Here is a 14,252-nt window from a genome sequence, read left to right on the forward strand (position 1 = left end):
ATGTGTGATTTGTTTACGCATTGACATGGCACAGGCCACGGTCTCTTGGCAAAATTACGGCGTGCTACTTGCGAGCGAATTAATTAAAGGGATGCTTTGAAGTCGCCATGCCCCCTTGCCCTTGTGTTCATGGTACGCGAGCCAAACTGGGGGGGGGCAGAGCAAAAAAAAGTTGTCTTAAGCTGTGATGATGAAGTACAACCAGCAACTTGAGATCAGAATACAAATGATTTCGGCTTGCGAAAATATTGATAGGCATTTTTCTGCCTGTCGTTTTTGGCATGGCTTTGAGGACATATATATAATAGACACACTCGTGGCGTGTAAAATGGTCAGCACACTCGAGCTTGCAAATAATCCAGAGGTCCTCCGAATCGGCGCAGCAGCAGCTGAAACAATGGAGCAATCTTCTTCAATAACCCCCCCCATCCCAGCAGCACAAAGTGGCCGATGGGCAGGTTATGTGTGGTCGGTAAAGTGTGGGTATTCCCACCTCTGCCAAGATGTCTGACCGATATGGAAGAGTAGACCAACACCCTCTAAAACGCCCTCGAGTGGAAGCCCTTCTGCCAACAGTGGCATGAGAAATTAATTGGAGGGATGAACCTTTACCTTTTACACACTTGAAATAAAATAATAAATACACACTGCATATTTTGACTGCAGTGTTCGTGAATCTCCTGTGCATTCTTTTTTTTTTGGCATCGGCAGAGATATGCGCGAGGCTATCGAAGAGTTATTTTGCATGCATGATGCTTATTAAATCGCCCTAAAAATGTCAGCACTTCATTAATTTTATTGTTGGAGGTTGGTTGCGGTGGGGGGAGGGGGTGGCGGGGGGGGTGTCGTTTTGATGGGTTCTGTAGGAGGCCTCGTCGCTTTGTGCCGTTAATGCAGTCAAGTGCCCATGGGCAGGGATCCCATGAACGCACAGATGAGACGTTGACGCGTTCAACCCATCCCCCCCTCTCCTCCCTTGCCCACCCCCGCCTCTGCCTGTGCACGGAGGACTTGTGTGGTGGCGGGGCCGACTTTGCAGCCAAGGGTCAAAGGCAATAGGGGTGACTGACCTCTTGTAACTCGGTCTCCGCCCAGGTCAACCTGCCCTTCCCGAAGGCGGCGTTTTCCTACCCCCATGTCTCACCCCCCGCCCCTCTCTCCGGGCCGCACCACCCCATCTCGCATTGTTCCAGAACACCGCTTCGCGCCCTCATCGTAAGCCCGCACAATGGAGGGGCCAGCATGCCCAGCTGACCACGTCGCAGTTAGCTGCTCTTCCCCCGCTTTGTTTTCCTTGTTCGTGGCACGACCGGCCTTTGTGTGCGCACGGCTTGCGCTGACCCAGACGCATTGTACGTCCAGCCAAAGGGTCAGAGTGCACGCCCTCTCGCTCCACTACTGCCGCCGCCACCACCACCACCGTCGCCTCGCATACCCGACTGCCCTCCCGGACACTCGTGAACAAACCTTCGAGGTTGAGCGTAAGTGGTGAAACCTCAAGCGCGCTAGTCAGGAGTTACCGCTCGCGGTTTCCCCAGGTATCGCACAAGTTGCAGTTGCCCAGAATGCCTGTGCCAGTGGCGTGGTTTATTTCACGTCGTCATTTTTAGCAACGTGAATTAATAACGCCAGTGAAAATGGGTGCAGTTAAAGCGTGACGTAATTAAAGTGCGCGCTTTTTTCATACGCTCCCAGTTGAGGACAACGGATGGCTTTGAAGAGTGTAGGTGGGAGGGTGGGAGGGATTTTATTTATATCCCATGTTTTATAGCCGAGACTAATGTTTATGAAAGCTACTTTTTGTCAACAGGACACGCTGACATGGGTCACCCATTTCCCTCCACTCCTCACTCATTAATTTCGCAAGATCTATTTCTTAAAGTAAATAATAATGACTGGAAACCTGCATTTTATATCACCACATATTGCTCTTTGTGTATGGCTTGTCGTTAAAATCTGTTGTGTAGTATTTTTTAATAAGCATCGATTTTCTCCGTGTTTATTTATTTATTTCTGAGACGGGAGGTGTGAGCGCGAGAAGCAATGGGAGACACAGCGAGCTGAGTGTCGGGCTCCCGTCTCTGATGATGTTGTGCCTCGAGCCAATAAATAATGTTTAAGAAGTCTTTAAGGATGACTTTTGTACTCGCGGCCTTCCCAGGATTAACGCCTTCGTTCGTCTTCAGTTTGCGTCTGATTACGTGCCAGGATTTAGACATACGGAGGGAGCCGCAATCGATTTTTATTTATTCGTAGATTTATTACGTGGGGGTTGCCCAGGGTGGTCCTATTCATTAGCGAGTGCCATTAGGAATACAACCTTTGCCCTTTACATTTGCACCCGCTATCTTCATCGCCTCCACCGCCCAATTGCCCTGCACCTCTGCAGGCGTTTCTTTGGCTTAATTTTGTTAGGGGGCAGGGTGTTCGAAACACGGACGCATCTTTGCGCAAAATGGAAACAAACGCCACGGCATGTCGTGACGATGGCGCATCCCCACGTTGACGCACGCGGCGCTGTCCCGAATGTTGCAGTGATATTTTTTTTGTTATCAGATTTGCGAGAGAGAGAGAAAAAGAAATGGAGAAGAATAAGTATTGCAACTAAAAATGCATGGCGGTGGACTTTTTATTTATACATGCACACACACTTTTGGTGCTAATGTGTTTTTTTTAAATCATCTCTGAACAGGCATTAGCATATAGATGACAGAGCAGTAAACGCGCATTGTTAATCCGCACCCATTACCACCTACCTGTAACAATATGTAATCGCGCTCATTCCGTAGGGGTATATATATTTTTGCATTGAAGGAATGGGGGATCAAATTAACACATAGGCACGACAACCTTCCTTCTTGCCCCGGTGAATGAATTTTCGCAAGGGAAAGTGGCGTGCAATCGGGAACCACAGATCGAGTTGTGCGGCATGACGTAGGTTAATCCAAAGTGTCTGCCAGGGTAGCGTGCGCCCTATCGTGCAGGCCTCATACTGGCCCCCAGTCCCTGTTGAGTTGGCGCCTACCTGCACGCTCGCACGTTTTCTCTCTCGCACGGATGTCTTGAACAATTTGATGCTGCTTTCCCAAAGCCATACTTTGTCGGCTTTTGTCGAAGCTTAAGTTCGTTTCACGTGGTCGGCCCTCGCTGGTTGTCGTGTCCTCTCCAATTCACTTTCATAAAGTGACCGCCGTTCACTTGAATTCTTTTTAAGCGACCTCCAAGCATTCTGTTGCATTGACATTGTGTTAAAATGACTTACTGTAACACTAACATATAATCAGGGTTCTTGGAACATATACTGCCATTCAGTGATATCTGAACCAGTCCTATGCGCCCCTCTTGACCAACGCGCACTGATCAGTACGGTATTACGCAATTGTCAAACAAACCTCACGACTTGTTTCTTCAGCAGATTGGCAAAGGGCTGTAAACGAATATAATAACTTATTGTATCGTAATTCTTCGGAGACCTCTCTTGACAGATTCTTTCCCAAAAGTGACTGGCAGTCAGGTTAATGGATCCCAACCAATGTGAATGGCACTCGGTAAGTGGCACAGAATTTAGCGGTTTGGCAGGCAGATTTTCGCCTCTTTACAGGGGCGCCCGTCCAGCGGCTGGCGGTCAGGTTACCGTGGTTATTGAGCCGAATTCCTTTGATGTGCGTAGCACCATGGTTCGTATTCCGCTACTTGCCAGTGTCACAGAATCCGATGGTGTGCAGAATTTTTGTTTTTTGTGGGGGGGGTGAGGAGAGAGATATCAAGGCAGCGAGCAGAAAGTGTTTTGGCCCCTCAAGTGAGAGACTGTGGCTGGATTTTAAATCCCAGCCGGGTAGGAAATTGGACCTCCGTAGAACAACGCCATTTACTTTTTCCTCTAAGGCGACCATATTTGTGTGCGTTTGTTCAGTTTATGGTTAAATACTGAGCTTTAAATTATATTATTTACAATAAAAACTCATCTTATCCGCCGCGGTGATATGCGGCACGAACATTGCGAATCCTATTATCCACAATGTTCGCCTAGAATTCACTCGACTTGTCTGTGAGATGATTGCAAATAATAGTTGATAATAGAATGAATAATCGTAGTTTTTGCAGACTAGAGCTCCCATGGTTCTTAGGAGTCATGGGTTAATGTGTTGAGGATAAGAGGGAGTTATGCTGTACTTAAGTCTGAAAATACTGCGTAATTATTGTGCTTTGGTTAGCTTTAAGAATATTTAAGCGGTAAAATTATGAGTTCTCTCATTATAGTCCTACTTGCATCTTGGCAACAACGATTATATTTTAGGTCAGCAGGCATATAAACATGGGGAAAAGAAGCCATTTTAAGGCCGGATTGTTTGAAATGAATGCTGAATAATGGTATTAATGAAGGTTCTTTGGGTGTGTTGTTAAGGGCTTCGCGAAGGCCGAGGGTTATTGTGGCCTCGAAAAAGAAAGGGCAAAAAAGTAGTTTAAGAAAAAAAACGTTGGCATGCGTGCAAGACGTTTCAAATCTGGACTGCGGCATAAATTGAAATAAATCCCAGTGATGTAAAAGTTAAATTCTCAAAGAGTATGAAAAACCCCACTGCTTTTTTTTTGCTTAGGCGTTTAAGCAGTCTCCTAACAGAGGCAACTTTTCATTTCCTTCACTTTTAGGCAATGAATACAATATCCTGTGCAGGCACCTCAAACACTGTGGATTTTGACAGCATTTGCTTTTTATGTTTGTTTATATAAACTATTTATTTTGTTTGTTTCACATCTCTGATTTTTTTTCTCCCGAATTCCTCAATCAAGAACTTTTATTTGTATGCCCGCACATTGCTTTAACAGTTTGCACAGCTGAGAGAGGCCCACAGGCACGAATATTTAACCTCTGTAAAATCTGCATCACAGTTTGTTCGTGTTTTTTTTAGACGGGCATCTTAAATGCTAAGCTCCAAATTCACACCGCACCACGATCCACACTGTGACTAAATCACCGAGAATGTGTCCGATCCCATCAGAACTCGGAAGCCATGCAGTTTGAGCAAGGATAGTGCATGGTTGGGTGACTAACATGCACACAACAGATGTTATGGGCTGCAATGGGCTATATTGTTGGTATACTGTACTATGCCTCCACATACATGCTTCCCGCCTTCACCAACCCGCACTGACCAGCTTAGCAGTATGGTCATATAACCTCCAAGACCCACACACGTGAAGAGGCCCTCATCCAGCAGTGGACTGACAAAAGTGCAATGCTTACATGTGCACCATGATACTGAAACAAAGAAACCACTGAGTTTTTGCCCCCCCCCCCTTCCTCCCGTACCCCAGCGTCTCCTGTCACTGCATCATCGTTTATCCCCGGGTATTATGTTTTAATTGCTGACGGCGGCCGTCAAGATGTGCTGGGTGGGCCATGCTTTGGGAGGTGCGCCAGGCAGCAGTTGCGTTCCCCATGGCGCGTGCGTGCGTGGGGCGCGCCGTGTCGCACTTCCCTTCGTCCGCAACTGCTCCGGCACAGGTGGCGGCAAAGGAGGGCGACGGAGAGAAGCCCGTGCAGGGATTAATTTCTCATTGAATATTTTCTAAAGTCGCCGGTCGACTGGATTAGGCGGCACGTGACCAGTAGCCGCGGCCATAGCGAGAGTCGCACTTGAACACGTGGTTGTTCCGGGTGCAGAAATATCTACAGGGTCGCCAACCGGGGACAAGCCCGGCTCTGGAAGTATGGCTATTGAATGAATTATGAACGACCTTGCCGTCATTTACGTTGAATGCCCGAGTAGCAGAGTTTTGGCTCGGGGAGGCAGCCAAGCCTCGTGAGCTCACATGTGGTGCAATATCCTCGGCTTGCACTCACCCTCGCTGTGCTGTTTTTGGGCTTCGTGGAAGTCCATCCGTCATGCAGAGGAACACAAGCGTTGATGGCCAGTGTGCTATTTGTGTTTCTGGGTCATGATTGAGCCTGGCTGTTTGATATAGGAACAGTTAATATTGTAAGTTAACCAACTTTCCAGGGATTAAACTTTAACGAAATAAAAACAGATCTCTGCATCTTAAAATGTATAGCGTCGTGTGCCGGAGCGCAGCGATATTTCACGTTTGTTGCGAATATCGACAATAATTTTCTTAGCAGTCTCACATATCGTGTTTATTTCTCGCAGTCTGAACTCGGAATGAGAAAGACCTTGAAGCATATATGTTACGAGAAGGCTGAATAAACAAGTTACGTGCACGCTCTCACGCTACCCGAAATGTTTCGGCAGAGTAATTTGATGCAACTTTTGGAAATCATTCGAGTGTCGTGAGTCATAAAACTCGAGTTTTGTGACGCACAAAACTGCCGTCTTCCTTTCCAGCACCCTCTTACCCCCTCGTCGTTCCGAATCCTGCCAATTTGCCCGGCCAACGTGGAAGAGTAGAAAAAATGCCCTCTAAAGGGGCCCACTTGATTTCCCTCTCGTGGGAAGCCCTTCCACGAGCAGTGGCGTGATCAAGCAATTGCAGGGCTGCAACATTTATCTTTCCGTTGACAGCGCTGCGTCGGTCCTAAATCTATGATTAGTACGGTTGGCTACGTACGGTGAGAAAGAAGTTCAACATACATGCAACACGGCACGATTGCACCACCACTACGGCCACGGCCAGTCCCGCTGAGAGACTCAGGGGACTCTAGTTAGGACAGGCGTGGGGAGGGGGGGGGACTGCATTTATTTATTTAACACGCCCCAAAAAAATTAGACATTGCTCAGGGTGGGGAAAAACCCCAGCCGGACGAGAGAGAGGAGGAGGCATCGGTTAGGAGAATGAAGGGGGAGGAGGAGGATAACTGGGGGACTTTCTGGGAGGTGTAAGAGGCGCATGGAAGGCTGGGGTTGGGTTGGGGAGGGCTAGCCGACAGCTGCGGGTTAATCTGAGCCACTCAGCGCACAGAATTAGAGCGTGGGGGTTCCCCGGGCCCTGGCTTCATCTGAGACAGGTCTCAGCTTGTTGGGGCCCTCCATTCTCACAGCTGCCCCCATTGTACGGCTGCAACCCCCCAAACTTGTTCAGGCAGGCCTTGGTGTTTAGAGGGCAGTAGGTAACAAAAACATATTTCTCCCCCCCCCCTTTTTTTATTTGTTTAACAAACTGTGTCAAATGTATTTAGCTAATTGAAGCAGAAGGTCTCGGTGCAAAGCGGTGGCTATCGAATTGCCAAAACGTGCAGATGTGTGGCATAAAAAAAATCGAACGTTATATAACACCGTATATGCACAATGATGAGGAGGATATAAAACACGTTTAGTTGTGTTTTGGCTTACGGTACAAGAGAACAAATATTAAGAAAGAAAGAAGTGTTAGACTTTAAAAAATATTATCTAGGCCATTTTTTTATAAGAGACCCGTATTGTAGTTATGCAACCTGGCATCATTTAGTTAGTCATCCACCCTCAGCCTGGTCTCTCAAATTGCCGAGTCAGCAGTCTCCACTCTTGAATGTACCCACTTGATACAGCCCCCCCCCCCCCCTAGTGCCCTGCCATCCGAGTGAAAGGCTGACCCCGGCTGGTATGCCTGACAAAACACTGCTTTGGCCCGGCTCGTCTTCCATTAACTGTGCATTGCAAATGTAATATCAAACAATCCGGGAGAGTTTTTATTTTGAAGATGGCACGTCGGCGGATGTTCAAAGTTTATAGGCCATGCTGTTTGCCTGAGCAATGCCGGCATGTGCCAATGCACGTGCACATTCTCGGACAGCGAATTGATTGACCCTGAAAGAACGGGAGTCTGCCGCCAGTAATTAGGTGACTTAAATGCGTAGCCCAATGCTTTGTAATTAATTTTCAACCCCCTTAATAATCTGGACCGTTGCTATTTATACGGACGAACAAGTTTGAGCCAGTAGCCCAGGTTTCGGTTTAGTACTTCTGAGAAATTGGAAGAGGTCCAGCCACACTCTTCTCCTCCCTAGCCCTCATTAACTCCATACTGCCACGCATACATCAAAGCTCAACCCTGGTGACGAGTAAGGTACACCCGTGCTCCGGCCCATCCTTTAGTCGTAGTCCAAGCCACAGTCGCGACACACTTTCCCCAGGGAGTCAGACCCCCCGACTAGACACCGTGGTGGTGTTGGCAATAAGAAAAAAACGTAAACGGGTTTCAGTAAAGTGGAACAAAAAATGCGTTCTAGCGACATGCGGCGCGATATCTGTAGACGAGTGGTTAAGGCATCCCCCAGTATTGCGGGAGAAATGGCCGTCGCTGCCGCCCTGAAGTAGTACAATCTTGAACGATGCTGCACGGGAGGATTAATGTTCTTTGTTCCAGTTGGTGCGTGGAACGGCCGCTATTGTGCGCACGGCATGCGCAGGCGTCCTCAGCTGCAGCACGCTCCTTCTGCTCCGCATTGTTGGCCGATTATGACTTTGAGGCCCCATTGTATTTGGTGTGTCGCAGTGGAACAGCGTACGGGCCGCCTATTAATCCTCTACACTTTGCCTTTTCTGGGGGTGGAGTGGTGGGCGCAGTGGTTACCAAACTGCGCTATGAACCCAGTAGCCCGTGTTTGATGTCCAGCAACGGTTAACACGAATGGTGAGCGATATCTAAACCTGTCGTCCGAGGTGAAGTCCACGCTTGGCCAACCCATACATTATGGAGAAGTATGGTTAAACAGCTGCATGACCAACAGGGCGTGGGAAGGATTACATCCAGCAGTAGATTGACAAAAGATTGTAAATTACGCTCACATTTTTGTCATTTTAAAGCGGCTAGTGCTATTTATAAACAACGTTTTCAGGCCGTTTTAAACAGTGGTCATTGTGAAATATGACTTGTTTGCTTAGGGAGTTCAGAGCAATGAGCTAGGACCACCTTAGAATGCTTACTTTCAATCTTGGCGGCCACCTACGATTAAACCAAGTTCCCAAGTGTGGTAAAGTTGATAATTTTGGCTAGGGTATTGATGAGTGCAGAAAATGTATTATTCATATAAATGTTATGTTCAACTCGGTTTGCCCTTTGCCAGCTCTGAGCAATTAATCGGCAAAAAGGCACCATGGACTTCTGTACAGCTGAAGAGCATAGAGGGTAGAGAAAGATCGACGCTTGAAGAGTGTCAGGCAAACACTTGTAGTAATATCTAGTCCAGGTTATTCCCAGTATCATGCGAGCCACTGCAATGTATTGAAACTCCCAAATAAATTATAAAAAACCCCACTCTTACCCTGGATAACAGAGGTACATTTTCTGTATATTTGCTTGAAAATGCAAAGAATCCTACACATTTCCAAAAACCAAATATGAAATAAGGTACTTTCTGTGAACAAAAGAGTCCCTTCTGCTGCTGCTGCTGATCACTCAGCCACCAGCACCACTCAGCCACAGCACCACCCGCCCTCCCCGCAGCCTGTGCATGCAAGCTTGTACATTGTAATGAGTTGAAGCCAGAGGTTATCTGGTCGAGATAGAGTCTGAGTGTCTGGACGGCGCTGTAACCCCCGTGACGGTGGTTAGCGGTCAGCGGGATAATTACTGCTGGCCAAGCGGAGGGGTCAGGACACAAGCAAACACAGCGGTGGCTCCTCACGCCTCGACCTTTTCATACTCGGGGTGCGGGCACTCCATGCCCCCGCGGTGTTTGCGGTCAGCCTTTGTCCTCGGCGTGTGCATGCGTTTCATTCGTCTACTTTCATCCTCCGCGTGTATGTGTGTGATCAGCCACTGGGGGTAATTTACTGCCACGTTGACTTACGTATATGCAGCGCCATGCGCGAGTTTGTTTTGTGTGTTTGCGTAAAAGAACCATTATATATGTGCAGCCCTTTGTCAATGGGATGAATGCCCAATCCCGCACCGTGTTCGGTCGTGGTGGTTGTTTGACCATACTTCACCATCCTGGCCAGCGAAGGTTGGTGAAGTGGAACACCTAGCACCGAGTTCAAATATCACTGGACACTGGTTTTAGGTATAGTTGGGCATTTAACTCGGGTCATTGTATGTGCCCATCATATTAAATGTGCTTGCGCTCTTGAAAAGTGGATCACTGATCTTAATGAACTCTCGCTGAGTTATAAATAAAAATCCTGCATGTGTTTGCTTGTCCACTAATGCATTGTTATAGTGAAGTGGTGAATGTATTGTACTGCAGGTCAGGGAACTTGGGTTTGGTAACTAATCGTGGTATATATAGGGAATGGTAGTGAAGTCTTAAGCCGATTTGGGATTGATCCTGGTGACCCGGGTTCAGCACCTGGTCGCGATATGGTGGGAATCTTAGTGGGGTGGTTAGCGGATTCCTCGATCACCCTGGGTGCGATACCTGGTCACGGTGTCAGATGACACTTTGGAGGAAACTTGCAGAGCTACCACCACTGCAGACCGCACCAGCAGCAGCAAAACGTGCAGACCTCTCGACTGCCCCAGCTGGCTTTCAAGTGGAGCCGAGCCACTCAAGATTTCACGGTGACGTTAAGTCGGTCAGCTCGAGAGAGGAATCTTGACGCAGACTGTGCGTCACACGATCGAGTCAGAACCTGCCACGGGGTCGAAGCGTCCCGTGTATCGGGCAGCCCCCTTTTTCCCCCAGCTTAACCTGGCTCTGCTCGGGGAGAACCAGGTGTCGTGTTCGCGCCACGCCGAAGCGAATTAAACCGCGCAAAGAAAAATCCGCCGCGGTGCGCTTTCGTGGCAGCTTCTGCTACACCCGTGGCGTGGTGACGAGTGGGATGGTGGCAGTGCGAAGGTCGGTGTCGACGTTGTATTGGTTAGAAGGCGAAACAATGCCAAGTCGTTCGTATTTCTAGGCGGTGCACGCATGGGGATGGCAAGGCGTGCTGGCCGGGGTGGTGAAACGCACACGTGCTCACACAAACACACAATGAAACCGACCCCCACTCCTCAGCACCTGGTTTACATTCGCGTCACCAGCTCGTGTGGCCGAGAGCCACATAACGATGAGTGATGACCGCTCGTACACTCCCTACGTAGGGTGTGTGTAGTACCGCTCACCACCGCCGAGCCGAATGTGACTTACTCTGCAAAGAGCGTGCGTTTGCTTGCATGCACGTGTGTGTGTGATTTCCGTTCATGGCCGAACATCATTGGCGATTATCTGAATCGGTTCCTGGGCCTCCCCTAGGTTGGCTCGGCCTCAAATGGGTACCTAGTGCGGTGTGTCGTAAACATCGCCACTGGGGAGACAAAGGCGGTCGGGCGTAGTGCTGGCCACCTACTGCATCCTCGTGTGCCGTGTGGGCCTTCATAGGTGCTTATTAACAGCACTTTCCCCGACAGTATGTTAAAGTTATATGTGGGATCTTTGTCTGCATATTTGTGTACATTCCTTAATCAGTGTTTGCTTTACGAAACTTTCTCCAAATAAGTTGCAATGTATACACGAGGGGAGGGTCTTTGTCCATGTGTTGAATAGATAATGCATTTATTTAAAGTGGGATACATGCTTTCCCCAGAGAGAAAATTACATATTATTTTCTTTAATGAGCTTGCGTGCAGACACTTAGCAACAATATTTAACTTAAACAGACTTAACCATATATATAATTACAGTTATACGTGAATAATAAGCTTTGTAAATGCAACAATGCGTTTGTGGCAGTACTTCTGGATAGTTCTATTTTGTTTCTATCTGTAAAGAAGGTTGCTCCCTTCCTGCTACAATCGCTGCATTTTTGAAAACTCGTTAGAGACGGTTTTTTTTGTAAATAACCACTCGTGTTTCAGGAATTTAGTTTTAATGGCCAAAGAACAAAAAGCTTCACTTTTGCAAGTAGCATTGAAATGGTAATGTTATCCTTTTTGTTGTTGTTATGGGAGGGACACTGAAATAAAAACGCTTCCCCAAGGCCATGTGATAGATATGTGGTGGTGGTGGTGGTGGTTGCATTGGCTGGGCCATCGAACAAAGACGCTCACCGCATCGCGAGCGCTTTCAGATGCGCTTCTGCGGCCGGCTGGAGCGCTCTTCCTTCCGACGTTAGGAAAGCCACTGGGAGCTATCGCACTTGGAAGTCATTTCTTTAGAGAACTCATTTCTTTAGAACTGCTTTTTGTGTTTCGTTTGTTGTCCTTACCCCGCACCTCCGATTAGCACGGTTGGCTGCGTACGGTGCGAAAGAAGTTCAACATGCATACATTGTTTTTGGGTGTTTTTTTAATTGCCATTTAAAATCTCGTGTAACTTCATGGTGACTGTGCAAAAGGCGTGCGTGCAGTGCTCGTTGCATTAAATGGACACAACGCGGCCCGGAGACTTTACACATTGGGCAATGTGACCAATTACACACGCGGGCCAATTCAGGTCGCTGCAACTGGCGGTATCGTAATACTCGGGGACATGCAGCTTTAATTGTGTCTGCTAGTGTTACACCGCCGGTATAATGCGTGAGCAAAAATTTCATCTTGCAGAGGGATAGGGGGAAAGCAGCAGAAAGGAAGAATTGGGGAGAAGGGCTGGCTCTGCTTTGTGTCGCGTGCTTTTAAAGTTCGAAATATCGTTCCTTCGGAGTGGGCAGGTAGGAACTTGGTTGGACAGACAAATAATCCCTGGTGGGCAGTGTGGAACCTGTTGTTCCTACCTGTAATATCGTTCGCACGTCCACGCCCAGCAAAACATTGTCCGCATTTGTGCACCTTAAAGAGGGCTTTTCAGGGGGCCTCTCTTTTTATCCCTGAAGCGTTGTGCACTACCACAGGTGAGAGGCGTTGTGCACTACCGCATGAGAGAGGCGTTGTGCACTACCGCAGGTGATAGGCGTTGTGCACTACTGCAGGTGACAGGCGTTGTGCACTACCGCAGGAGAGAGGCGTTGTGCACTACCACAGGTGATGGGCGTTGTGCACTACCACAGGTGACAGGCGTTGTGCACTACCACAGGTGAGAGGCGTTGTGCACTACCGCAGGTGACAGGCGTTGTGCACTACCGCAGGTGATAGGCGGTGTGCACTACCGCAGGTGACAGGTGTTGTGCACTACCGCAGGTGATAGGCGTTGTGCACTACCACAGGTGATAGGCGTTGTGCACTACCGCAGGTGACAGGCGTTGTGCACTACCGCAGGTGCTAGGCGTTGTGCACTACCACAGGTGCTAGGCGTTATGCACTACCACAGGTGCTAGGCGTTATGCACTACCGCAGGTGAGAGGCGGTGTGCACTACCGCAGGTGACAGGCGTTGTGCACTACCGCAAGTGATAGGCGTTGTGCACTACCACAGGTGACAGGCAGGTCCTGTGGTGGTCTCAAATCCACGAATTGTCTTTGGTGCTGTCACCTCCCCCCTACCCCCTCGTGCGTCCTTTCGGCGAGGCAACGAAGCGACAACCCACGCGTTCGAGGAAGGTTTGAATTGGGAGAAAATTGCGTTTAACAAATGCGGCGTTTGCGCGATTTCGCCCAAATCGCCTGCTCAATATTTAGCTCCTGAGAGATGAAAACAGGGCCGGCCGGCCTGTCAAAACGTTGCCAGACCTTCTATAAATACCCGCTCCGTTATACTTGTTGCGGTGGAACACATTAGCAAGACCACAATTTGAACCCCGAGGCCTCTGTCCCACATCGCCTTGGAATAAACACGTGCCCATTGTCTTAAATTCTATTTCAAATGTGCATCGCAAACGATGCCTTGGTGCGTTCTCGGCTTGAGAATGCCACCACCACCAACCAGCCAACCGCTGCTGCCGGTCACTTGGAACAGCCCTCTCGCCACCAAACCCCCCCCCCCCGTCTCCCGGACCAGTTGGTTCAGTCTGACCGCCCGCCAGCCAATGGGGCTTGCCGGAGCGCTGTTACCATTCCAAAGCTGTTCTTGCCTTCGCTCCCTCCTAGCAACCGGGTGGCCAATGAGAAGGCAGGCGGCCGCCGCTGCTCTCTTCCCATTGGCTGGAGGTTTCACTTCAGGCGGCTTGGTTGGGGTGGGTGGCGGAGACCAACTGAGCGTTTGGGTAGGGGGGGGGACGGGTTGATCGGGGTGGGTGTGTTGGCGGGTGTGTTACATGAAATGTGTGGTATTATCCACTGCCTGCAAGTTGCACAAATCGTGCATGTGGAAGGAAAGTACGACACGAACAAAAAAAAACATTCCCAGCGCGTGTATGCATTTAAAAAAAGAGAGAGTTTTATATATTTATTTTGTATTTAAATACGTCACGAGTAAAGCCGTTGACTGGTTGGTTGGCAACGTTGTGGACTAATCTTATTCGCGCGTTCATCCCCCCCCACCCACGTGGCCCCGCCTGCTGTAATCGAAGGCTACGTGCTGGA

The 14,252-nt window shown here is 48.8% G+C and overlaps 1 protein-coding gene across 3 annotated transcripts in view; it reads left to right on the top strand.

Annotated features, from left to right (window-relative positions):
- LOC144941106 (phosphatidylinositol 3-kinase regulatory subunit gamma-like) overlaps positions 1-14,252 on the top strand; it is a 146,951-nt gene that overhangs the window by 108,591 nt on the left and 24,108 nt on the right. The gene's annotated exons all lie outside the window — the stretch shown is intronic.

This window comes from Lampetra fluviatilis, chromosome 24, assembly GCF_964198595.1.
Source record: "Lampetra fluviatilis chromosome 24, kcLamFluv1.1, whole genome shotgun sequence".
In the NCBI taxonomy this organism is placed as follows: domain Eukaryota; kingdom Metazoa; phylum Chordata; class Hyperoartia; order Petromyzontiformes; family Petromyzontidae; genus Lampetra; species Lampetra fluviatilis.